This window comes from Phaenicophaeus curvirostris, chromosome 8, assembly GCF_032191515.1.
Source record: "Phaenicophaeus curvirostris isolate KB17595 chromosome 8, BPBGC_Pcur_1.0, whole genome shotgun sequence".
In the NCBI taxonomy this organism is placed as follows: domain Eukaryota; kingdom Metazoa; phylum Chordata; class Aves; order Cuculiformes; family Cuculidae; genus Phaenicophaeus; species Phaenicophaeus curvirostris.
In genome coordinates this window covers 33,543,660-33,569,950 of record NC_091399.1, presented here as the reverse complement: position 1 = coordinate 33,569,950, position 26,291 = coordinate 33,543,660, and the positions used below count along the sequence as shown (strand labels likewise).

General features: G+C 40.9%; 1 protein-coding gene across 2 annotated transcripts in view; it reads left to right on the top strand.

Annotated features, from left to right (window-relative positions):
• Nucleotides 1-26,291, top strand: part of GLIS1 (GLIS family zinc finger 1) — a 202,078-nt gene that overhangs the window by 10,506 nt on the left and 165,281 nt on the right. The gene's annotated exons all lie outside the window — the stretch shown is intronic.

Here is a 26,291-nt window from a genome sequence, read left to right as displayed (position 1 = left end):
TAGGCGTGGATTACTGGCATGAATACTCAGACTACTTTGTCAAAATTAACTTTTATGCCTATTTACTTATAAGCTTGCCTCTTCCGCTAATACTTTTATAAGTGTGTATGTTTTGCAAGAGTAGTCGTAGAAAGCCAATATAAAGGTGACTAGCATCTAGAAAGCAAGAGCATACTACTGGAGTTGCTAATCATCAGTAGTGTTTTGAGCCTGAACGTATGTTGGCATTGGCTACAAGTACAGTTTATTTGGGAAGTTTGAGTGGAAACACTGGTGTTTCGCAGGGGCTTGCTGCTTCAGTGATACCCAGGTTAAGTTTCTCAAAATGGGACTAACCTGCTTGGGGAACTTCCCTTGCTAAGGATTAGTGTTAATGCCAACAATAGAGTTTTTATTAGCTGCTGGAGAAGTTGCTGGGAGATTGGAAAATTAAGAACAGTAAACATTAGAAATGATAAAGATGTTTTATGCATGGGGTGGATGTGTCGGCAGCAAGCAGTCACTGTAAAGTGACAGGGAAGCAGTTTCAGAGGCTAGATAATAGGAGACTTGAAAGGAAACTTGGTGAAATAACCTCATAACCAGCTAGCATTGAGGTGAAAATGAATTATGATACTACCACTAGAGAAAACAATCTGGAAGATTGGATTCAGCCTCCAATGTGAGAGCTTCTGACTACAGCATTTGCTAGTTTGATGTGCAGCCCAGTTTTAGAGTATACGCTAGATAAGAGAAGGACAGCCTAAACGTGGAATCCACCAATTTGTAGATCAGAGTTAGAATTTGTGTGCATGGTGCCCACTTACGGCTCAATTTTGTTCTGCTGATATGAAAGACTATCTCCTGTTGTATCTTTTCCAAAGCTGAGTATGGTCAGAGGTTTTCCCTGTTGGTACTAAGTACTTTGTGAAATGCACTTGATATTCAGCACCTTCTGTCTCTTCTGTGTTGGTTTATTCTTCCACAGGAATGATGTGAGGTTGACAGTAGGAAAGACATTAACCAGGTGTATGCTTAGCTTTTGGCATATGGCGCTCTAGCAGGCTGCGAGTTGTTTGTCGCTATAGTTTGCAAAGAAAGGTTGGATGGAAATCCTACTGTGGGATGTAACTCTGTGGGCTTGACTTATTTTCCTGTGACATTTTTAATTCTCGCACTCAGCTGCTTAGACGTGATAAAGTTACAAGAGGTCCCTCAAACTGTTAATACTCCAGGCCTCTGTCTTCTCTGACTTACTGAACAAAGTTCAAATCCCTCCTTATCTAACGTTGGTATTTCTATCCACTCATTTATTTGTCAAGAAAACACTGAGAAGGCACACAATAAAAAACAGAGTGAGCGAAGGGCTCTAGGAGCAGCAGTTGGGAGAGCCAGTGGTAGGACAACTGGGCATGGAAAATGATTGATTTCTATGTGCAGAGCAGTTGTGAAATGTTCTGTGGCGTTCTGGGGACATGCCATTGCTAACAAATGATTGCCTGTTGGGGATAGAAAATGCCAGCCATTGTTCTGAAGAAGGAAATAGCCTTATTGATACTGAATTAGGCTCACATTGAATTATTATTATTATTCATTCACAATGCATCCTGTTTTCCAAATATGAAAATTAACTGACCATGCTGAAGTCCTCCAGCACTGTCGGCCTTTAGTTGTTGGACATATCTACATCCTTATGGTCCAGCTGGAGTTTGGACAGTTTCAAACTGGGGATATATTGTGGCAGAAATCTACATTAACATAGCAGCTGAAGCAAGCTGTTCCGCCTTTTAAAAGGGTTCATCAAGCTTGTTCTTGTTTTATAACAAGCCTGAGAGTGAGGCTGGCAGAGGTAAATATGTTGGACTTAAACTTCTAGGATACATTTTGAATTGTCACGTGCAATGTTCATGGTAGAAAAATAGTGGTATAGAAAATAATGCCTTTTGAATAGAGTTAAAACTGATTTATCTATAGAAATTGAGATGCACATGAAACAACTTTTTGTGCAGTGACAGTATTTTATTATACAACTCTCAAAATCTGAGTTTTGTTCCCAGTGTTATCTAATAGTTTCTACTGAAATCCTGACAGAAAATACAAAACCACTGCCAGTAAAGTTTGTTGTTGCCTCAGATAAAGGGAATAATAAGTAAAAATAAGGAAGCGACTGGGAAGCAACATGGACTTCTTAAGCAATGCTCAAGAACTGGACAACAAATGTTTTCATACAGTCAGTCACATGAGACTGTACTTTAGCATGAAGGATATAAACTGTTTATAGATGGGAGGCTGTGTGTCCTGGAAAGCAGTGACTCTGAAGAGAATTGGGATGTTGTATTTAACTAGATGAGAAAATACGTTTCTAATGGTGTACACGGTGATATGATACGTTATTAAAAGCATAGGCAAGTGATGTTATCTTTCAGTTAAGCATCACTCTAGTTGCAGGAAGATACATTAATGGTCAGACTTTCTTAAACAACTTTGAAAAATCAAAGGATTTGGAGAAGAACTGGAAGATGCTATCCCGTATATGGTACTGATGGAGTAACGGAAGATTAGAGGCAATATGGTCTCTTCTGTAGGTGCACCCGAGGAGAAAATATATGATACTTAAGGGGGCTTCTGTGTGCAGATGAATGTAGAATGGCATCTCATGGCTGGAAACTGAGAAAGATCAAACAAGAAGGAAGGCCCATGTTTTTGACTGCAAGGATAAGTAACCGTGGAACAGGTTAGCAAAGGGTGTGATAAATCCTCTGGTACTTGGAGTCACTGATTCAGGTTTGGATATTCCTATGGAAGAAGTGATCTATTTCAACCATGGTCAATTGCATTCAATAGTAGAATCACTAAATGAACAAACTGGATCATCCCAATGGCCTCTTCTTGCAGCCTGTAAAAGATCAGATCCCAAGCCATCTCCTGCTGCCAGACCTGGTGCTGTTCTTCCTTCATGTGCCCTCTGCATTCCAGTCCTTGGGCCTAGCATCCATACTCAGGCCAAATTTGGGGGCTTATTCTGAGTTTCACAACAAAGAGTAAGGGGCAGGCTGGGTAAGGCAGAGCATTACTGCACCACGGTTACACAGTCTTGACAGTAGTTATGGTAAGGCAATTGCTAGCAACTAATGTTTCCCCAAACCCACCCTTTCTTTCCTCTTGTTATGTCTCTGTCTTCAGCAAACAGCAGCCACTCCTCCTTGACTAGATGAGGCTCTGTTCAGAGATGTTGTGATGGAACCTTGTGTTTCCTAGGATCTGGACTGAGACCAACTAAAACCAAGTGCTGGGTTTAAAACCTGGACACCTAGGAAAAGGGTAACGGCTGTGATCTTCCTTCTCTTACCAAGCGCTAATGATTTTCAACATTGTCTTCCCTTTCTTTGCTTGCTGGATTGAAAACAAAGGCGCTTAGCCTCCTTCCTTGCATGGCAGTAGTGACATACTAACACAGTTATTAGAGCAAACATTTTGGCCCTCTCTGGTCATGATGTTTTCTTTCTGTGGGGAGACTGAAATACTAACTCACAAATAATGTCTTAGAAGTCGTATTAGTCACACATTTTTAAGACATTCCAAAATCATACCAACCTCCTCCTGAGCTTGTCTGTTGCTACCAGTGATTCAAGGTTTTGAAAACTCTCCTTTAGTTTTGATTTACATTTTGGTCTTGGGCACTTGTTATTTCTGGCAAATGCCAGCTCAGTTTCATTAAAGAAAAATCTGTTTTACAGCCATGCGGCTCAGATCTGCTGCGCTTCTAATAATTGATGGCTGGTTTCCTTATTTCCTGCATTGTAGAAAAATAAGGACCTTGTTAGACCCAAACAAGCCTGCATAAAGTCACAGTGTGAAACATCAGGTTGGGGGTGAGCAGAGCAGCTGTGGGCAGGTTTTACAACTCTGGGACACAGTTGATTGAGGCAGCCAAGGGAAACTGAGAGATACCCATGTGAGTAAAATTTGGTTGAGTTCGTTGGCTCCCTGGCCTGAGATTTATATTTGTGACACCTGCCCTCTCTGTCAGTCCCTGGGCCAGACACAAGCGTGTGTCTGTATATGTACTTACGGCTCCATGTACCCTGTGGTGTGGCTGCTGTGCCCGTTGCTTGCCGTGCCACCATGGGACACGTCTGTTTCCAGTGTTGGCTGTCTTGCTCCAAAAGCCCACAACAGTGGCAGTGTGTGCTTTGGAAGAAAGCAGCAGCCACGTGGTGGAGATAAAAAATCAAGAGCAAACACACTCAGAATTTATGCAAGTGGGCAAATTAATTTCAATCTGAACTGTCATCACAAGGGCGTTTTTTTCCTTCCCCTTTCCTTTGGGTGGTATCTTTGATGTATATTTCTGAGTAGGGCAAGTGATTACCTTTTGGTGCCCACTAAAAGCGTGAGCAGTTCAGTTTCTTTATAGATGATCCCATACAGGATCCTGTCTATTTGTTGGTTTATGTTACTGTGAACAGGCTTCTTTGTGGAGTTTGGTTTTGTTTTGTTTTAAGAGCCAGTGAAATTCAGGGATACCTATGTAAATGGAAAGCAGTCTCCAAGTTTTAAGGAGCAGCTAATGTCTATCAGGCATTCTTCCACAGTGCAATAGCTATCAGGTGCCTCCTATCATGTTGCCACCCCATAAGCCTGGTAGTAGAGAAAAGATCTTGCCTTAGAGATTCATGGAGCTAAATGGCTCCTAGAAAGCCAAGCAGTGACACCTGAACAGTATCATAAAAGGTGGTTTTTTTTTCATGTACTTACTGGCTCCAGTCTGTTTCCTTTGAGAACTGGATGGTTGTTTTTCAAGCGAGGTAAATGTGTGATGAGTCTCCTAGGCACTCCTTTGAAGGACTTGCTCCTTGAAGGAGGTGCTGAAGAGTTTGTAGGAACTGCAAAACCACCTAAAAATCAAGCCTTAAAGCTTGTTCTACTAAAGGTCTGGTCCAGAGAAGTATTAGGCACCTTACTCCCATTGATGTCAGTGGAAATTCAGTGCCTAAATACTTTTTTGCATCTGGTGCTTCGTCCTCTGGTGTTGAATGTTATGTATTTCATGCTTTCTGTGGGTGTCCTTTTATGGCATCTTCTGTGAATGGTGCAATAGTATTGATTTTGAATTCTTCCCATCATGAGTTCCAGAATGTGATGCAGACAGCTACAGCTGGCTAGAAAACTATGTCATGTTCCACCAAGGAGTTGAGGCCTCAAACAAGCAGTGGAGTGGGAGAGCGACTCGGAGAAAAGACACTGCCCTCTTATTAATTTAGTGTTACTGAGGGAGGATGGGGCTGACCTTCAGGCATTGAGACTTTGTTGAGAGGGGAACTACAGTGACATACTCATTGGTTTGGATGAAAATCCATGGAAAAAATGGGACATTTTTGTTGGCATTTCTTCCACTCAATGCTGATCTTATCATGCTGGTTTAGTAGCTGAGCTCTTTTGGCTCCTTGCCAGGTGATACCATTGGAGCCCATGTGAGATGTGTAAGATAAAAGATCTCAGGGAATTACAAGTATTATGACTTTCCTCTCAAAATATTCTGATGCGCAAAGTCTTCTGTCCCAGAAAACTAGTTTGCTTTTAAAAATTTTGTTATTGAAAGAAAAAGAAACACGAGCTGGAAAGTAGAGTCCAATATTTATAAGGGCCCTGAGAGCAGCTGTAATTAGTACAGGTTTTTAGAAGAAACTTCTTCCTCTGCCAGCAAAAGGGCCCTAGTGGTCAGCCAGGTTAGATATAACCTGGGAGTAAGCACTTGAGAACTGTGTACCACACGTTGGTGCTGTGTCTGGCACCGAGAACATGAAGTGTTCTCTCAATAACATATAGAATAAAAACACTTCATGTGTTCCTGGTGTGTACTATGATGCTCTGCAAGTCTAAGTCACTGTCCCACTATTTGGACTGGTTCTCTAAACTCTGACTTGTGAAGGGCTGCCTCAGGGTTCTGTGAGGGTTTCTCTGCTGGGTGCAGTGATGACGAGCACCCCGTCTTAGTCTTGTGGTGCTGTGTTCTAATATGGACACGCAGGGTCTGGTAGCGCTGCCTGCTGAGTGATGTGAGAGTCAGGAAGCTCCTATGGTGACAGGAATCCCCTTTGTCAGGCCCTTCCTTGCAGAGACAGTGGTGCTGTAAATCTCTTTTGACTATTTTGGGGTAAATTCAGTAATGATGCTCAGCAACACTGTGGAAATATTGTGGCTTTGGAATGCTTTGACGGCTTTGCTTGAGGAGCCATCTATATCAGCACCACTGACTGAATGTGAGATGTGCTTGCTTGTGTCTCCTGCCATCATCTTCCTCCTGTGTTTCCATCATGTGGCCTCTTTCTATCTCCACAACATGCAGTCACAGCTTTGGCTGACCTGCAGTGGGACTGATGTGACTGCTACCAGGAAGCCATGACTGGGAGCCATGAGGAACTCTGTAAGAAAAGGTGTCTGTTCCAGGCACAACCACCCAACCACCCAGTGGTGTGTGAGGGCAGCAGAAGCTGAGCCCTGCTTGCTGCCCCACACAGGTAAGCACAGTGAGGCTTTATGAAGCTTGCTGTCATTCTTTGGGCAGTTTTGGTGTTGAAAGAAGTCCCAGGACAGTGGATGTTCCTACAAAGGTGATGAACTCTGACAGATTATTTAACAAGACACAATTGGTACAGATTTAGGTAAGTGAACATTGGAGCCTTGTATCTATATGAGGGGTGCTGTACCTTACCGGTTCCTGACTAAGGGTAGTATCCTAAAATTCCAAATCCAGAGGCAGAGGATCCAGTGAGTTACTCAGATTGTAAACATGCAGCTCCCTTTTTTTCAAGGTCAGCATTTAGGAAGGGAGTGAAATCTAGAAAACTCTGTGTGGGGACTTGCATAAAGCCGTTCGATGTTAGCTTCCATTGTTCCCATTGGAGCAAAAGCTCCAGGTGCAGAGTTGGACACGAAAGGCAGTGCGTTGACCTTCTGTTTCCTTCTGAGATGTGAACGGTGAGCAGGTCAGGGCACCCAGACCATCATTGTTTGTGCACATCCTAGGCCGATCAGAGCTATGGCTGAAGGCTTGGGAGAATTTGAAGGTGGGTTTTGGCATGGAAGGGAAAAGGCAGGAGTGACAAGAAAAATTAGAAACCAATGGGGATCAACTACTTTGGATGTGAGTAGAGATCCATTAGCCCAAAGAGGTGAAATGGGACCTGCAGGAAGTGAGTGTGTGTATGCGTAGGTGTTCAGTGATCATTAGGGGAAAAAACCGAGATAGTCTTGATTTTCTTTTTAAAGCTTCAAATTTGACCTATTGTGAGTTATAAGCCGCTTGTTCCTCAGATTTCACGATGCATGAGAGGAAAATATTTGACTTCCTTTCTCAAGGACTCTAGAGCTGTTGTCAGTCCAGTTTCCCAGTTTTTAGAGAGGAGTCAAAACTATTCACCACTACAGAAATGGGACCTCAGGAAAAGAATATTGCTTCCAGCAGAGCTAAATGAGCGTGTGACCTAGCAAGCTGACCAGCTCCAGGACACAGCGGGCAACTTACTGCACAGAAAGATGCTGAGGGATAGGCAGGGACCCTGGTGAAAACTCTGGCCCTTTCTCCTCTGTGCTGCTGTACAGCAGAAGGCTGGGCAGCAAAGGTGTCCTATCCAAAGCCCATTGGGTTTGTAGGAGCAGGGGACTGGGAAGGACCACATGGACGATCTAATCTAGTTTGTTGCTGTTGGAGGCATTCTACGCTCAGTCCAGGCAGCATCTGTCCCACACAACCCGCAAGCCACAAAGCACTCCCCAACAGCCTATAACAAACTGAGATCGTTAGTGGAAAATACCAAAAGCCATAAACTGCTGTGTGCCGTAAAGAGCAGGAGAGGCTGAAAGTGCTGGCTGTGGCCAGCAACTCTGGAAAGGCTGGGAATTTCCTTAAATAAAAATTCCCAGGTGACCCAAGCATCAAATCTGATTATTGGTGTAAATACCAAAACTGAGAGCCTCATGTTATTTGTGTACTTGGACAATCAGACAACTGGTGGCAGACTGGTGCCCACCAGCCCTGGAATGGAGGAGCTTGAGGGGAGCTCACAGGGATCCTGTGCTTGCTGTTTGGGCTCAGTGGTGTTTACAGCAACCACATTTCCATGCAGCACATAAGAGAAGGTGCTTCCTGTCCCCCCTTGTTTTTCCTTTCTTCCCCTCTCTTTTAATAACTGAACCCAATAGCTCCTCTGAGTTACGAGGGATTTTAACAGCAGAGTTGCATGGTGGAGAGACCTGGTTTTCATTGTGCAGTGCGGGATATCAGTTTTAACCCAGAGGCAGTGATGTTATTTAACAGGTGCCTTAAAGGCATAGTGCTTATTTAATCACCATCTCCATATCAACATTATGTAAATTGAAATTGCTTAGGTACGCAATTAATTGTGAATGCTTTAGACATTTTTAAAGGCATAAGACAATACCTGAAGTTCCATTTTAAGAATATCCAGGTCAAAGGACACACATGTTTTTATTTTCTTATTTGAGGTATAATGTGTTCAAGGCAGATTTATGGCACAACCTTTGTTTATTGACTTGTACTTTTCCACATGAAACTAATGGAACATGACAGATGATATTTATGAGGCATGTGTTCCTGATTAAATCATGTTAGACGTTAAAACTTGATAAAAGAACTTATTTTAAAGGGTGAATTAATAGAAAAGGAGGCAGCATTGATTGGGGAGTTTACACGGCACAAGACACATTGGTCTTAGACTGAGTATTTATAGGTGAGATATGTGGTTATAAAACTTTAGAAGCTGAACAGAAAAAGATTAATAAGCTTTTGCTCTTTGGAAAGTTTGAGTTTTGTTTCTCTCCCTTTGTGAGCCATTGGTCACCTCATATTTGTGGTGTTTCAGGTGAATTTATTCAGTTCTGCTTAAGAACTCATGACCTTTTATGGCCTACTGCTTTTACTGTTGGCTCTGCGTGCATTCTCTATGCTTCAGGATTCCCAGTGAGCAGGTCTGTGCAAGCAGCCTTTGACTCTGCTAAGAACTGCTCTGTAACATGCTCTTAATTTTGCCTGTATGTGTGGAAATTGGATAAATCAGCAAGAGTCAGATAGAGATGCTTCTCCCCACCTTGATATCTGGGACTTTGCACAGACTTCGTAGTAATAGGTTAGTAGGGAGTCACCCTGTGTAATATTTTGCATGTCAGGTTAAGAGTATCTGCGAAGAATTTCCTGTGTAGAGCAGTTATAGGGTTTCAGTAAACATACAAAGTGGGAAAAGCTTCAACTTGTTTGCTTTACTTATTGAATATTAAGTCTAAAGGGAAAGCAGATACATAGTCCTGCTTTCAGTTACACCGGTGCAAATCTGGAATATTGCTACTGATTTCAGCAACATGGATGTGTCTAAGGACACATTCTGGCTTGGTGCAGCATTTTCACTCCTGAAATTTTCACAGCCTTCTGTGGCTGAATTTGCTGTAACCTGGACCCTCCTCAAAGCTGTATCATCTCCAGAACAGACAAATTGCTGCATGAGAAGGTAGCTTGAGTTCCTAAGTTGGTTTATATAGCATTTTAACCTCACATCAGCTTAGACTTCTAGAAGCACCTTTCACTACAAATCTAAGAAAAAAGTGTAGTTTTCATGACAACAAAGTAAAATTATATGTTGTTGTGCAATATTCACCTTCCTCCTGTATGTAACCTCTTCATTGTGATTTCATTGCCAAATTAATAGCTGTTTTCTTTTAATCTAAAAGCAGTATTTTTTCTGGGTAAGATATGGTAAAAGTGTGTTAAAATTACAGGTTTCAAGTATTTAAGTTAATAAAATGCTTCAATATCTTCTATGGGCAAGGAATGTAAATTATAGGCACATTTATGGTTTGCTTTTATTTGGACTTCTCAGGATAGATAACTAAAAATATTTGCAAAATGAGAAAGCTATATAAGAAATAGTTTTCTGTGACTAGAGAAGTTTTTTATAAAGTATTTAAGTGTGATTTAATTTAATTGAGTTAAAGAAAGACCTTGCACCTAGTATCATCAGAGTAAATTGTATTTGAAAACCTGCTTCCACACAAATCCAACGGAGATTCTTGCCTCCCTCCCCTAGGCTGCCTGCTAAAACATCCCTACCTACCTGAGATTTTAGAATAAGCCTTCTCTCCCGTTAGGAAGTGAAAATCTTCATAATGCAGATGTTATGCTATAGAGTTTGACCCTGCTTCCCCAACTGTATAGTGTAAATAGTGTAAGCTAAAATGACAGATATGAGAGAATAATAAGAATAGAAAATAATACTGAAAGTAATATAATGTTGTTATATTAATATTTTGCCTCCTAGAGGATTTAGCAGAATTTAAAAAGTCTTCAAAGATGGAACGAGTAATACATCAGAGACTTAAAAAAATGGATTGAGAGTGAAAAGAATGGGAGTGATTTTGTTAGGAGTTGTTACAGATCAGGGACACAGAATGTTTGGAAAAAAAAAAAAAGATGGGGGATAATGGATGGTATTGAAGAAAACGCAGCTTTATCCCTCAGTCCTGCACAAAATTTTATCACAAGTTCTATCACTTCTAGGAAGATCATGTCTTCAAGTATGGAACTGGATGCAGAACACAAAGGACAGGTTTAAGAGTATTTATTATGTTTTGGCTTACACCGACAGTGGTACCCCTAAGCTTTGCGAGAGCATCACAACTCTGCCCTCACAGCCGGGTTCTCAGATTCGTCCTGGAAAAATAGCACTTTTAATCACCGATGGAAATGGCTAGTGATACCCAGCACTCAGGAGGTGACAGACACCCTCCTTTGCCCAGCCAGGATCAGTGCTTCCCACACCATTTCTGGTAGATCTTTGCCAAACCTGTTCTCATATGCTGCCACGGACAGAGAGTCTGTGTCTTTGGTGGCCTAATGCTCGGCTGTCTTTCACAGCCCTCTCCTTGATGTTTGAACTGTGTCTCCTTTGCTGAGCTTGACTTCTTCTGTCAGCAAAATTAATTTGGAGTTCTATGTAGTTGTGCTATTGGTAGGACGGGAACTGGATCCAGACTTAAATTTTTCTAAATCAAAGAGGAGGGAAGCCTGAGTTTCTTCAGCTCCAACAGATAGTGCTTCACAAGGAAAACCAGTCAAGCTATTAATGAATTCCTGTCTCACAGAAGAATCGTCCTTGTAGTGGAAGTGTTGGTGCCAGGCTGCCAGGGAGCAAGCCCTATGGTTATAACTTCCCTCTCGGCGTGGCTTCCTGCTGCAAAAGTTCTTGCTGGCTCCCCCAGCTTCTCTGCTTCCTTTGTTCTGTCCTGCCATGCTTTGCCAGAGTGGTTGTTCCTCTTCAACCTGCTGCTTTTTTCTTTGCATATTTTATTACTTACTTCAGGTTTGTGTTTCTGCATCTCCTTGCTGTGCAGGATGGTGCTGGGGCATTGCTGAAGGGAGCTGAACAGGCTGGGCAGGAGGCCTTTAAAATGTGCTTGTAGTGGCCAAATGATGCATAGGGATCTCCCTGGACTATGCTTGGGAAGCAAGTATGACCTGTCGGATGTGTTCCTGGGCCCTTCTAGAAAGAGATTTTCTTGTAAAGAGAGAACAACTCGAAGGAATCCAAGCTGGTATGCGAGTACAGTCACAGGGAGTGCTGTCGCTGTGGGATTACTGAGCACTAGGTGTCACTGAGGTAGAGTCCAAGTCTAATGTGTACTGCTGTCTTTTGTGGTGTGGTGGATGGTAAGAAACAGCCCTGTTTGAGTCCGTATTATTGAGCAGGTTCAAAGAACTATGCTGGAGATCTGTTTATGCGTGTGTGTATATATGCGCGTACATACATTCACGTGTACATACACATATAGCAGTAGCATTATCCCAGCTCCCAGTCTGCTGGGAGACAGCAGTACCCCATTTCCTGCCATTAGAGCTTACTGGATCAGAGAGTAGAAGGGAAGCATATAAAATCCAAATATTGTAAGAATGTTATGTTTAATCTCTATTTTTTATATAAACAGAAAGAAAAACACATATCAGCTAATATTGATTAATTATATCCCCGTGCTGGTGGCCAAGAATGAAGAGTATCATGCCCTATAGAGTACATACAGCATGTTCTTTTTATGAATAAGGCAGGGAAGGCATCCAAGTTCTTTTAGTAGTTGGTAAAAGGTTTGGCTAGTTTTCAGATTTTGAAGCCATCTGAAAAAATTTAGCCACAATTATCTGCCTCACAGTCCCAAGATAAATCATTTTCCTACTTATACAATTATTGCTCATTAAGCTAGTCAGGTTAGGGCTGATTAAACAATGATATTATAACTCAGGCTTTTAGAGAGCATTTTGTAGATACAGCTTTGATGGTGTGAGTGATACCAGCGTGAGCCCCAATTGAGAAGAACAACAGGAAAAAATAGTTTCATGGAGTGGAATAAACACTTCATGTAGCAGAAACAATTAAACAGAAAGAATTCTGTTCAGCTCTCTGCAGTTTAATGCATTGTCCTTTCTGGCAAATGTTTTATCTAACTAGTTCAGTGTGTACTGTAGTACATTAATTTATATGTGTATATATTATTGTGTACTAAATACCTACTATGTATAATATAAATAACCTTTTTCGTGAATCGAAGATACTGAAGTGTCCTACACGTTACTGCAATAGTAAAAATTTTGAAAAGCAGCAGCCAATAATTCTCTCTTAAAAAACAACGTTGTTATGTTCTTTGTCTCCTCTCTGCATTCATAAGCAAACCCTTGAAACTGAGAAGCAGAGGGAGAAGGAAGACCAACTGTGAATATTGTTTTTTTTTCTTCAAGTTTAAGTGAAAATAAGTTGATGAACTTGATGCTTTGTAAGTGGAGACATGATTCAGTGGATTTGAAGTGTCTTTACATTTAATAATTTCCAGGGATACTCTCGATTTTAGAAAACATTCTGGAGTTCAATTATTCTGCTTTGGAAAGACACACACCAGTACATTGCACATACGTACTTGAGTAGTCTTGTTGACTTCAAAGGTCTACTTGCACAAGTGTGTTATTTCTGAGTTTGGACTTACAGACCTGGCTGTGAAGTGCTTTAGATGTAACTGATTAGGATTCTTGGGTTGGATAAGGGCTAAATTGCTTACTCAGATGTTGTGGCTTGACTGCGTGTGTTAAGAGATGCAGCCACTTGGCAGCATCGCTGCGTCTCTCAGTGGTGGATCAGGGGCATCCCTGGGAATGCCTCACAGGCAGCGTTCACGAGATTGAATCCTTACTTTAGTGTTCTCATTTTGCCAGAGAAGGTGATATGCTTTCCCTCCTGAGTCCAGTAAAATTTATTGTGAAGGTGTAGTGTATAGCCCAACTGAATGGCATCTGTCTCTGGTTACAGTGCTGACGTCCAGATGATGTGACTGTATGTTAGATCTGAGTTTGGGGCTTGACTCTGCCTTCGCTCATCGTTACAGTCCTATATGAATTAGGGAGCTTCTCCATGCCTTAGGCTCCTTGGTTGTGGAGTGAGGCTAGCGGTACTTAGCTACTCTTGTAAAGTGCTTGGTGGCAGAGGAGAGAAAATGTGGTCCAAGAGCACTGTGTATTGGTAAATATTGTAACCTAGAAATCCTTGGGGCTCCACCGTTGAGAAGAGTAGTTGAAAGTGGAATTTCACTTACTGTGGAACTGGTAAAGTTATTGAATGCATCAAAACTATATGCAGGGAAAAAGAAACTTCTGGTGCCCCTTTCTGTTCATGCCGACCACTACTTGTTTGTCTTTTTTTGTAAACTTTGTTATTCTTTTCCTTTGGAATGAGGTTTTTGAATGCTAAGAATTACTTAAAGATCATAAAATGCAGGGCTTGTAGCTACAGTAGCTAGTATTTCCAGGACACTCATCATCACTGAATATGATAGTGGTGTGGGGGCATGTATCACTGTAAAATACTGGGGAAGTCTTACCAGATGGACAAGTTCTCTGAAGCAAAGTTAAATCGGTAAACACACACTCATTTCAGGCACATACTTTATACGTCTGCCAACACTGAAAAACCTCATTTTTTCATTAAGTTGGTGCCTTAGGATCTGTATCCTAATGCAGTTCCTCTGAAATGGGAAGAGAGACTTCTCAGCACTGTTTATGCTTCCATAACTGTGATTTTCACATGCTCCAGCAAGGGCAATATGTCAGGTTAAAAAAAGAAACAGAAGCACACCCTTTTTCTCCCCTCCCATTTTGAATTGGACTAATGATCTTATTACAGTATTGGGGAATTAATACTTACTTTCTTATAAATGATTTGCCCTTTTTTTGGAACAAGGGTGGTGGATTGAGCAGCTTCTACAAATTGTCATGACACAGGGTCATCTTATGTAAGAGATCTGCAACCCAGGCGGACTGAGAGGGATGTTTCTCATCAAAATGTCTGTCCCTGTTGGGGGCAGTAAGTGAGATCAAGTATGCCTCCCGCCTGGGACGAATAGCTGCAAGTCCAAGGCTCAGGATGAACAGGCCATAGTGGCTGGTAGAAGAGCCCTGAAGAAGCTGTGTGGTGAAAACAGAACCCCCAGCCCTCCGCGTCTACGGGTTTAACCAGGGGTTAGTTTCTGAGCTAAGTGTCACAGAGCTTTCAAAACAAATGCTTGATTGAATTTGAGGATTTCTCATGTCCTTTTAGGCCAGCAGACACTTTGAAGTTTTCCCACTCTTACCTTTTTAGTCCCACTTTGATTCCACCTCAGGGTTCGAATTGCTTCTCTTGCCTGAGATCCCTGTGCAAGACTTGTTGATGTGATAGTTGCATTTCTACTGCATGTTTTGAGGTTTCGCTTTTGTTCTCTGTACATTATCTAGTTTTTTCACCTAAATGCAGTCTTGCAAATGGTTATAAATTACTTTGTAGACTTGAAGCTGCTGTTTTACTCATCGAGCCTTCTGATACCCATATGTAACTACCATTTAGATTGCATAAAAACACTTAGAAGAGGGCTGCTTCTGTTCGTACAGCACCAGGAACTGAAAGACTGATCTTGACCAGACCCTCTTCAGCTTCCCTAACAGTAGATTAAGTAGAGTCCCAGATTGTGTTAAAGTTGCAGTTCTGGGGTTGTTTCTTTTATTCTGCATAGGTTATTCAGGGTCTGATTTAGAAGTCACACTCTGATATTTTAATACTCATGTGTAAACGCTTACTGAACCATCCCTTCTTTCTAACATAATCCCTTTCTTGTCTGCTGCTAGGACTCCTTTTTGAAGTGATCTTGGAAGTTATTTGCATTTGGAAGGGAATAAATAAAAACAAACTAACATTAAGGTGCAGTTGCAAAATATCATGGGCCCTTTCAGTGTTGGGTGTCTGCTTATTTTGGAGCGTTTGCTGGGCTAAATGTAACATGAATTTGTCTGTGATGTGTCATAGACTTATCAAAGCCAAATTACTCATTAAAACAATGCTGAATTGGAAACATAATGCAGTAAACTATAATATAAATAAAAGGTTAGCAGAAAGGTAACTTGATATATGAAACCATAAAAGAGATTTCAGAATTAATGAGGGAGACAATATTTCTCCTGTAGAGACTTTAAGATTTGGTTGAAACAGCGTAACAGCAACACATTATTTATTTCTCATGTTGCCTTATTCTTAGGCCCATGGGACCAGACAGGAAGGAATTAGAGAGCCCTATATTACAATTTAATTGCTTGAAGGAAAAATATTATTTTTTATTGTTAACCATTAGCTGCTTCTAGTTTTATTGAAGTCATAATGTCCATATTGTAGCACCAATGTTTGCAGCATGCAGTCAGGGCTAAGAAAATTGTTCATTCGCTATAAACTCAGCTTTGGAGGGGGATAGGAAAGAAAAGAAAAGATGGAGAGTTAGGACTAGATTGGTGACTGTTCAGGTGTTACAAGAGCTGTGTTTTCTTCCATTTAGAGCAGAGCTGTGAAGAACTAATCCTGATCTTTCACTGAAGAAGTGCTCACATACTACATCCAGTTTTCACTGAGTTGAGCCATCGGGAGCAGCTCATGGTCTTTGTTTTTTGTTTTCTCTTTGTGTTGGCCTGGAATTTCTGTATAATGTAATGTTTTTTATTTACTTAGTGTTCATTTTTTTTTAACCACAGGTTAAAATAGTGATTCTGTTTGGCTGGAGGCATACCTGTTTAATGTACTGGTTTGGTTTTTAGGCAGGTTTGGGTCTTTGTTTCAGGGACAGGGGACAAGGAAAGTCTTCTTCTTTTATAGCTGTTGTTCATTTTTGCGAAATGAAAATTCTCGTGTGCCAGCTACGCTCTGATGACTGTCCCCTGCTGTGCTCTTGGCCTGTGGGAAAGGCAAGACAATGTAACTTAGTTTGGCTCACCATGTTAAAAGTATTTGAGAGGAATGATCTCACACCTGCTTCGGGCTAAAAAAGCTTACTGCTTGAACAGACAGAATGGCTCAGCTGCTAAGCTATGGTGATTTGACCCCATGGACAGATAAGCAAAGCTGAGACATGTCTGTAATGCTCAAAGCAGTTTGGTAATGGCAGTATAACGCTTCAGTGTTCTGTGTATCCACATGGAAGGTCTGACAGATAATACAGGAATCCATTGCATTTTGGTGTATACTTGGAGCATTTACTTTCCTGCATAGATGCAGGAGAGCAGATTTCTTCCCATGTATCTTTAAATCTTTGATCCTTTGCTTGGGCTCCCAGCAGCATCATTGACTCAGTGCAATGCAGGGAACTGGGTCCTTTGACGAACATCACCAGCTAGGAAGGTACCATAGTATTTCACCAACTGATTACTCATCAAGGTCAGCCCTGTCTTTGAGATAGGCTTAGCTCTTCTGATGTCTGAGAAGCAAATGACTTTGCAACCCATAGGTAACACACCTGCAGGAATATCTACAGAAGTGTACTGCCTTCCTCTGAGTTCAGGAAATGATGGTGGTCTTTCTTCCCTTTCACTGTAAAATTCACTCCCATTAAGAAGTATTTTTAGCATTAGTAGTTAAACCCCAATGTAAAAGATGTTGGCTAGATTGCTGAGATGGTGGAGCTGTTGCAGATCAGTGCTAGTAACTGCTGATATTACCTGCAGCTGGCTTGGATTCCATCTTCCAATCCAAGAGTATCTTGTATGTAGTACTCAAATATAACTCATTCTTTTGTTGTTACAGCGAAAGACAGCAACATGACAGAGGACCATCACAAGTGGTTTCGGTGGCCTGGAGATCCCTGGGTTGGGAGGCCAGCTGGGATAAGCTGCTGCTTACTCTTCCAGCAGTGAAGCACAGCTGTAGTATTTACTTTCTTAGACACATGTTTTTTGGGCTTTGGTTCATGTTGACAGCACACAGCATGTATGCAGTTCTCCTTCTGTGTCTATGCGAATTTTGGCTGTTGGAATAGATAAGGAAGCTGTTTCCTATGAGTACCTGATTCAATATTACAGCCTAATAAAGACAAACTTATCTGAACACGGGAGACACGACAGATGGATTATCTAACTTCATTCAAGTCAAAGACTAGCTTTTGGAATTGAATACACTAGGTATTTTTGTGTGTCTGTATACACGGATGTATGTAAAACTCTCAGGGGTTCACTTCACCTTAAAGAGCTTTTTGGAAGCTGTGTGAGCTAACTCTTTAAGTTGTTCAGGAAATGTATCTGTCTGATCTTGTGAAGCATGGTTGACATTTTAAATATATTGTGGACATTGTGACTGACTCTAGACTGTAATTTTTTTTTTTCTAAGATAGAGCGAGCCTGTTGATACCAGGGCCAGTTCTGCTTTTCTCTGCTCTTGCAAACATTCAGCGGGGAAGGTGTGCTACTTCTGATGAATACTTCCATTGTTTGCCGTGGACTCTGGGCAGTAACTTTGGCCTTACTGGGAAAGATTCCCATTCTTTGATGCTCCGATTCTTCAGCCAACTCCATTCTGTTGAATATGATTTTTAATCAAGTTTTCCTTTTAACTTGTAATGTAACAAGTCCTTAAATGTGTTACTATCCACCAAAGAGGGTTTCTTGGCAGGATTTCCAAAAAAAGCAAAACAAAAAATCCTCTATTCTGCCAAAATATTCTTAACAGATGAAGCAACAATTACTTGTAGCTTTGTGAAAATAGACTATATATTGTATATATTGTAGAGCAAGAGACCATGATGTGTGTAGTGATGATTTGAGGTATCAGGAAATTAAGTGATCCATCAGTATTGATGCTTGGTGCCAAGTATTTAGTTCAATGCTTCAATTTGCTTTGCAGTTAGAAGTGGGAGTAGGCTTTTCAGGAAAGAAGGTCTAGTGGTTAGTGCACTAAGCTGGGCCTTGGGAGGTCTGGCTTTAGTTCCCAACTCTCTCCAGGCTTGCTGTTCAACTGTGAACATGTGTCTTGCACTCTCTGTGCCTCAGTTCTCCTCTTTCCCTCCCTCACCCGCTTCTTCTTTTGAAATTCCTTCGGGAGGAGCTGTTTTTAAGCCTTGTGGATATTATTTAAACAAAAAGTACTGCATCTGAGTAGGGGCTTGGGGGTACTTTGACCATAGAATTATTTGTAAGCATTCTGGCAAGTACAAAACTGTCATGTACATATTAATGTCAGGCAGGCTGTGAGTTATGTATGCAGTGACGGGGGAAAAATTAGTGAGCAGAAATGGCAACTGTTACAACTACATATTTTTTCATTTGGACATCTTGATTATGTGAATATTTGGAGCAGCTGCTCCCACCCCTACCCTGGTCCCTAGCAGTAATGTTCCACTTCTGTACAAGTTTGAATGAGGAGGAACTTCCTTAAGAACAAAATTCTCTCATCCTTTCTCTTCAGAAATCCTCATGGATAGTTCATAAAGCATTCTGAGGCATAACGCAAGAAGAGGCAGCTAGAGAAGACTGTGAACTTAGGGAGGGCAACAGGACACAGTCCTGCAACCTGTCCTGCACTGATACACTAAGTCTCCTTGCTTCCAGTCCATCACCCTAATACTACCCTGAACTGTGCAGATTCATTGATGTCTCTAGAGAATATTGAAGATGGTACTTGCCTTGAAGACTGACATAATATTAGCTGTTGTGTTCCGTGGAAGCTGGGGGCTTGTATAATAAAGGCCTCTGGTTGGTCAGTACTGAAGTGCATTTGCAGAAGTTACTTCAGCTGAGGTATGGTAGCCAAAGGACAGAGGCCAGGTCTAGGCTTCTTCAGCAGAGCTTGAAGCCTGGGAGGAAGCTCCCAGAGGCTCTGTCTTCTCTGCTTCTTGAAAGGTTTTGGTTTAGTGAGAGAAGGGAGTAGACCTGTATTAGCTTGACAGAAAGAGGATGAATGTAAGTCATTGCCCTTCCTGCCATGTGACCTGCATTTTGAAGTAGAAAGTGTTCTGTAGTCCTGTAACAGCTCTTTTTGAGTTTAAACCCTATAACATTTCTTGATATGAGAGCACCACTTCTGTGTCTATGCTAATTTTGGCTGTTGGAATAAATAAGGAAGCTTTTTCCTATGAGTATCTGATTCAACATTACAGCCTAGTAAAAACAAACTTCTCTGAACACAAGTGACACGACAAATGGATTATCTAATTCCAGTGAAGTCAAGGATTAGCTTTTGGAATCGAAGAATCATTTTGTCATCATTAAAGTGGTGGCAATAACTGCTTTGCAAGGCAGTATTTCACGCTCAGCCAGTGGGAAAGCAGGAATGATTGTCATGTTTTCTTTTTATTAGAAAAATGTCTTGTCATTGGACCTAGGCCTGCACAAGGCAGTGATAGGAGAGCCGTTTTATCTGTAAGTGGGTTAGATGTGCCTTGCTGGACGTATGCATACTGTATGCCATGCGATTGCTGGAGAGTTTGGCACTTGCTGTAGATCTAGTTTTCACAGAAGGGTTTGGCTGCTGGAGGTAGACCAAACTTAGCTGTGCTTGCTTGGAAGACACTGACAGGTAGCTGTGGAGCTAGGAAGATTAGGCTTCCTATGGTTACTTCCACTACTGATGAGAGTTTTCTTTTGTTTTGTTTTCTACAATGGGTAATGAGATCTCTTGTTGCGACTCTTGTTTCTGGAGATGTGAGTGAGTGGCACAACAGGGACCATTCATTAAGATCATATGAAAGTACTTAAGAAAATAACCTGACAATCCTAAACCAGACCTGCTGTGTAAACAAATGATGCAGAGCTGCAGTGAGCTTCATGGTCCTACCACAAGGAGGACCTTTCTGATCTACTGATGGCTTTTACAATAGATTTTTGGCTCAGTCCTTGCCTCTGAAGCATAAAGAAATCTCCTTGTTAGACCCACTGAATGTTTGTTCTCCTTCCTAGCTCTCATGGTGGAGTTAAATGCAGTTTTGGCCCACAGAAAGCACGGTAATACCACAAATAAGGAAAGATATGGAAAACAGTATTTTGTTAGAATTTTACTTGTTGATTATTACAGGAATTCCTAGCTTACTGTCATTTTTATATTTTATGCAGATGTGTAAGTAGATACACAAGCTTGTAGATACACTTGAAGGTGTCCTTCTACTTCTTTTTAAAGGTGGAGTCTATGAGCATTATGGAAGTGCTGATTTTCTAGAAGGATATTATATCAGCTGCCACAGCAAGGTATAGGACATGCTAACTGTTTTTAAAAATAATAACTTGGAAATAAGTACTTTAAATTACTGCTGGCATGCAGGAGATTTAAGGATGGGAATAGAAGAAATTGATGTTTTGCAAAGTAAACATTTACAAGATCTTTTTTCAGATGCAAACTCAGAATCTGCTTTTTTTGCCAACAAATGTCTGTAAGATTTTATGATACAGTCAATTACCTTTTTTTTATTTTTAACATCTCTATGGAAGTAATCTTGATTTCCAGCCAATAGGATTTGTCTGGCCTGCAGACTCTTCCTGATGGACGAGAGTGCTGCTGTGTGCTTATAACTGCTGAAAGAATTGTGGGATTGGAAAAAATACTTAGTGATAGAACTTTCATCTGCTTTTGTTTGACACTTGAGTTAATGAATTTCTCATGTCTAGCCATCCAAAGGAGTGATATTTGAAAATCTAACCCAAACGCTGCCTGAAATTTTTTGTAATTAAGTCAAAACCATTGTCTCACTGAGGCCTGAATCTTCACACCTTGAAGGCCAAATATGAGGGCAGGTCTGTAGCCAGATTTTTCGTGTAAATACCCTAACTAGGCTTCTGCATCCCCAAGTGTTCCGTTTTCATGTACATCTAGGGACAAGGTGTGTGAATGTAGTGACATATTTTGTGTGTGGCCCCCAGTTTTGTCCGTTGAAAGCCTGTTGTATGAGAGAGACTCAAACCGAAGCTTTCTGAATTGAAGATGTCTTTTAGCAGAAGAGTGGTCCACTTCTCTGAAGAGCCCTACAGCACTGGATGCCACAGATGGGTCTGGTGTCATAAACTAGATGATATGAGATTTTCCCTTTGTGCTGTATTTCTGTGAAGCCAGCAGTATCAGGACAGTTTCGCTCAGTACAGACATTTTTGGGTGGTTGAAAGCACCTGGTCTGTACCTTGGGTAACGCCTGATTTAAACACATTCTGAACTGCAGGTTATGGCACCAAATCAGTCTGTAGCTAGAGATGTATAGACTGGGTTTTGGCAGGAACTGTCTAACTTTTGTCTGCAATATATAATAAGTCTTTATAGTATTTAAGAAACATAAATCTTATCTCCCCCTAAACTGTCTGTAGTTCATTCCTTCGGGATTGAGGGAAGGGGAAAGTCCAGGTAGATGGAAGGACAATTTGAAGAAAAGAGAGATGCTGTGAAATCGTTTGAGCATGAAATGTTGGATTTAAACAATGAAGTAGATTCCTTTCCTATTCTATTTATCATTTTAATTGCTTAAAACATATTTCTTAGAAATAGTCAAAATACAGACTCAGACATATTTATATTTTATGCATCCCTGCTGTTACGTTTTTTTGGATATAAAATGAATCGGTAAAACCCATGGAGATGTTTATACAGAAAACATAATATAATGGAAGTCTTACTGTGAATTTTGTGTTGATAGCGTTTGTAATAAATCAGAAGAGTCAATTACTTTACACTGCTATATGCACAGTAACTACTGTCACATTGCATAAAAACATTACTTATCTACTCACTGTAAAGATGCCAGCTATCTCTGGATCAAACTGTGCTGAACTATGAAGTCAGACTTCTTATGAGGAAGGAAAACTTGCAAATCATAGGAATATATGTGCTAGTGATAAAGCCAAAAGTTTCTGACAAACTGCTTCATGAGGATTTTTCTTATTTGTTGTTTTCTGTACTGAAGTGGAGGAGGGAACGCAAATCAGTTCCTTAAGTTGTTAATGTTGAAGTAGTTCCTAGGGGCCGCAGAGGGATCAAGCATTATATATATCTAGTATTTACTATTTGGCAAACAGAGTCTAGCAGGATGTCCTACAGGGAGAGAAATACTGGGTAGGTAATGGATGCTCTTATTTCTAAAAGTCTGGCCTTTTGTCAAGGTTTCTTCTGGTATCAGGCTGAGCAGAGAATGAGGGACTTAAGTGTTTTCAAACAAAACAGTGTTTTTAAACAAAAATACCTTGTAAGGCATTCTGATCTCAGCTTTTGAATATTCATTGTGGCTCTAAAAATGATAATACATGGCCTGTAGTTCAATGTGGGCATCTCAGTGCAAAATTTAGGATGTTAATAACTACAGCTTTCATAAGAATTGAGGAAATGTTTCTTTTACAGTATGTGTGAACTTCAAATGCTTAAGTTTTAGAATCAGCATAGACACAACAAAATTTAAAGTTATGGGGCCTTAAATCCTTTTTTTTTTTAAAAAAAAAGGGTTATAATTACAACCTGAGGAAATGATGAGTTTGGAAGGGAAAACTGTCTGTCTCTGTAAGGGCAGGACTTTCACAAGCTTTCAAACTACTTTTTCTCCAAACAAGTTGCTGTTTGGGCTGGGTAGTGGTTTTGAGTGTTTGGGGCCTCTGGAAGAAGAGGAGCCTTGTCTGACAGATACATGCTTGGAAGAGATTACTGAGGAAAACATGGAGCAACTGCTTGTAGGAATACTTGAGCCTATGAGAAGGCATGTCAGTGCTGCTTTGTGAGGCGAAGACAAAGTCTGTTTCAAAAATGTGTATAAAAGAAATTATATGCAAGCCCCCAAAAGTCCTAGTCACCCACATTTGCCCTCCATTTCTTGATGTGAGTTCTTCCAAAACATCTGTAAGCTGTAAGTCATCAGTCTATTTTCATTTTTAAGACCATAGAACACTGGAGAGAGCACTGTCTCATCCTGGATTCAAGCTCTGTTTTTGATATGGTACAATGTGTTGAAACTGCACCTGCTTATGGCACTTCTCTTTATCAGCTCTGCTGTTCTGGAAGTCAGCCGTGGCTGAACCAGAGAAGATAGTTCTGAACTGACTACAAGGACTGTACTGTGAGCTTGCAGTTGGCTTGCAGCAGAAGAGGCTGAGTAATCAGGCAATTACAGCTGAAATCAGGAACAGCCACTTGAAGCCTGTTTTGTTTTTGAGTTTCTGTTATGTTTGGAGTTGTTATGCGAGTTTAAAGATCTTGAATCATTTTCTAAGCCTGTGCATTCAAATTGATTGAATACTGGATGCTGTAAAAACAATTACTTCAGCACAGATACAATTACACAAGTCCCTGCTAATTTTTGGTAACTGCATTCAGGCACTCCAGTAATCTTTGGTGAAAAACCATTGGATATGAACAAGCTGTAACATTTATCCCAACTGATTGACTGAAGGAAATTAATATCTTTGTGTAAGAAAGTGACTTCTCTTCACAGTTTTGCGAGGGCTGGGTATGTTAAAAGATTGGTTGTTTACCCTGTCTAGGATTCTCTTACTTAATTCAGTACCAAAGGGGATATTGGTTTTTCCTGTCCAAGCTGCTGTGCTATTAACTCAGGATCTTTCACTGTATCCTTTACATCCTCCCAGGTTTCACATGTGCAAAGCAGTATTCTTAAGTATGAAGCTGTTCCTCTTGCTAGATAGGGGACACAGATTCTGGGTGATGTACAGAACATTTCCTTGTTAATATCCTTCATCCCTTTTGAATATTTACAAAAAGACTAAAACATTTTCAGAAAACATGCAATGGTTTGGGTCAGAAGGGACCTTACAGATCATCCAATTCCACCTCCCCTTCCACTGGGTTGGGTTGCTCCAAGCCCCATCTAATCTGGCCTTGAACACCTCCAGGGATGGGGCATCCACAACTTCTCTGGACAACCTGTTCCGGCGCCTAACCACCCTCACAGTAAAAAATTTCTTCCTAGTAGCTAATCTAAATCTCCCTTCTTTCAGCTTAGAATCGTTACATTTCATTTTATCACTATATTCCCTGATAAAGATCCCCTCCCTATCTTTCCTGTAAGTCTGCCTTTAAATACTGCAAGGCTGCTCTAAGGTCTCCCCAGAACGTTCTCTTTTCTAGGCTGAACAACCACAACTCTCTCAGCCTGTTGTCATAGAGGAGGTGCTCCAGCCCTCTGATCATCTTTGTGGCCTCTTCTGGACTCACTCTAACAGATCCATGTCCTTCCTGTGCTGGGGGCTCCAGAACTGAATGCAGGACTCCAGCGGAGGTCTCACAAGAGCAGAGTCGAGGGGTAGAATCACCTCCCTTGCTCTGCTGCCCATGCTTCTTTTGATGCAATCCAGGATATGGTTGGCCTTCAGGGCTGCAAATGCACATTGCTGGCTCATGTTAAGCTTCTCATCCACCAGCACCCCTCAGGGCTGCCCTCAATCCGTTCTCTGCCCAGCCTGTAATTGTGCTTGGGATTGCCCTGACCCAGGTGCAGGACCTTGTCTGTATAGATGTCTATAGATAAAGGAAAATCCTAAGTAGTAAGTATTAATGGCTTGTAGCTCTTCCTTTTGCAGTCAAGCTGATGCAAAGCTTGCCATTTTAAAAGCACTGTTGTAGCACTGTCTGTACCATTGGATGCCCCTTAGATCAGCACACAAAATTCTAGTTATTGATGTAATGTCACCACAAGTATAGAATGAATTGTAGAATCCTGTGAACTCTGCATGAATGTTCATGTTGTCATCCACATACAGCAGACATAAAACCACTAGCTGTCTTTTGGAGAAACCCAGTGTTTCATCATTCATAATTGTACAGTACTTTCCAGAAATTTTCTCAGAAGCATCCCTCATGAGTTTTAAAGCCATAATTTCCATTATCTCATGTTGAGTAACTGGATTTGTGAATTTGTCTTGAGTCATTTTCAGCTCATTTTGAAATATGAGGATCAGATTCTGTTTGCAAACAAGACAGCTAAGATTGATTTTAACTTTATTCTTTGCTAAAGGGTATGTTTTCAGTTTCTTTAGTTTAGTGGTCTCACAGTGCAAGCCTTTGTCAGTCCTGATAATATCTCCTACATAGTATTTTCATAAGGATCTTCCTGTTTTCTTTTTTCTTTATAGACCATTGAAAATTTAGCATTTTGCCCACATTTTTGTGGTCTTTTGAATGGTATCAGCTGCTTTGCAGTGATCTCGGATGGATTTCAAGATTGTTTTCTCTCTCAAATGGAAAATGTGGATGGCATCACAGCTTCATCTGTGCTGTTAGTCAAAAGTTCAGTTTTGTGGTGCAGACTACAACAGTAGAAACCACGTGTGCTATGACCATCTTCAGAGTAGGAGAAGTATTATTATTGTTCGTATTGGGGAGCTGAGCACATGGTCAAATACAGGAATTTGATTTTTCTTGGTGAGCTGTAGTTGGATTCTGCTGCAGACAATGTCAGATACAACTTTAGCCAGCAAAAGCTGAATCACATATTGTTGAAAGTTTGGTGGCTTTTTTTTCCTCTCATTTTCTTTCGTTCTACAACGCACCCCTCTGCGCCCACAGCAATCAGAAAGCTTTAAGTGATTTTCACTTTAGCACCTTGAAGCTACACTGTGTAATTTTGTACTTTGTTCAGTAACTACTGACACAGTGATATGGCTCAACAGGTTGTTTATCATTTAGTTAATTCTGTTTGGAAAAATGTAAGTTTTTTATAGTTACTGCAGTGTTTGTAGAAGAAGAATAATCCCTATGATGTATCATTTACAACAGAAAGACAAAACGTAAGTTGTAAGCTCTTTGGATTTCCTTCTGCCATAGAGAAACTACATTTTAGAGGGAAGCAAGAAACCCTTTAACTTCATGGGTGTGGGTTTTCAAGCTGCAGAAAGTCCACTAAAACATCACGGTCTCACTGCTGGCTTGCTGGCTGCTCCATGTGCAAAGATAATTCTTGGAACTTGGAGACACAGAGAAGAAATGATCAGAGTAGAGGAAATTGGCCAG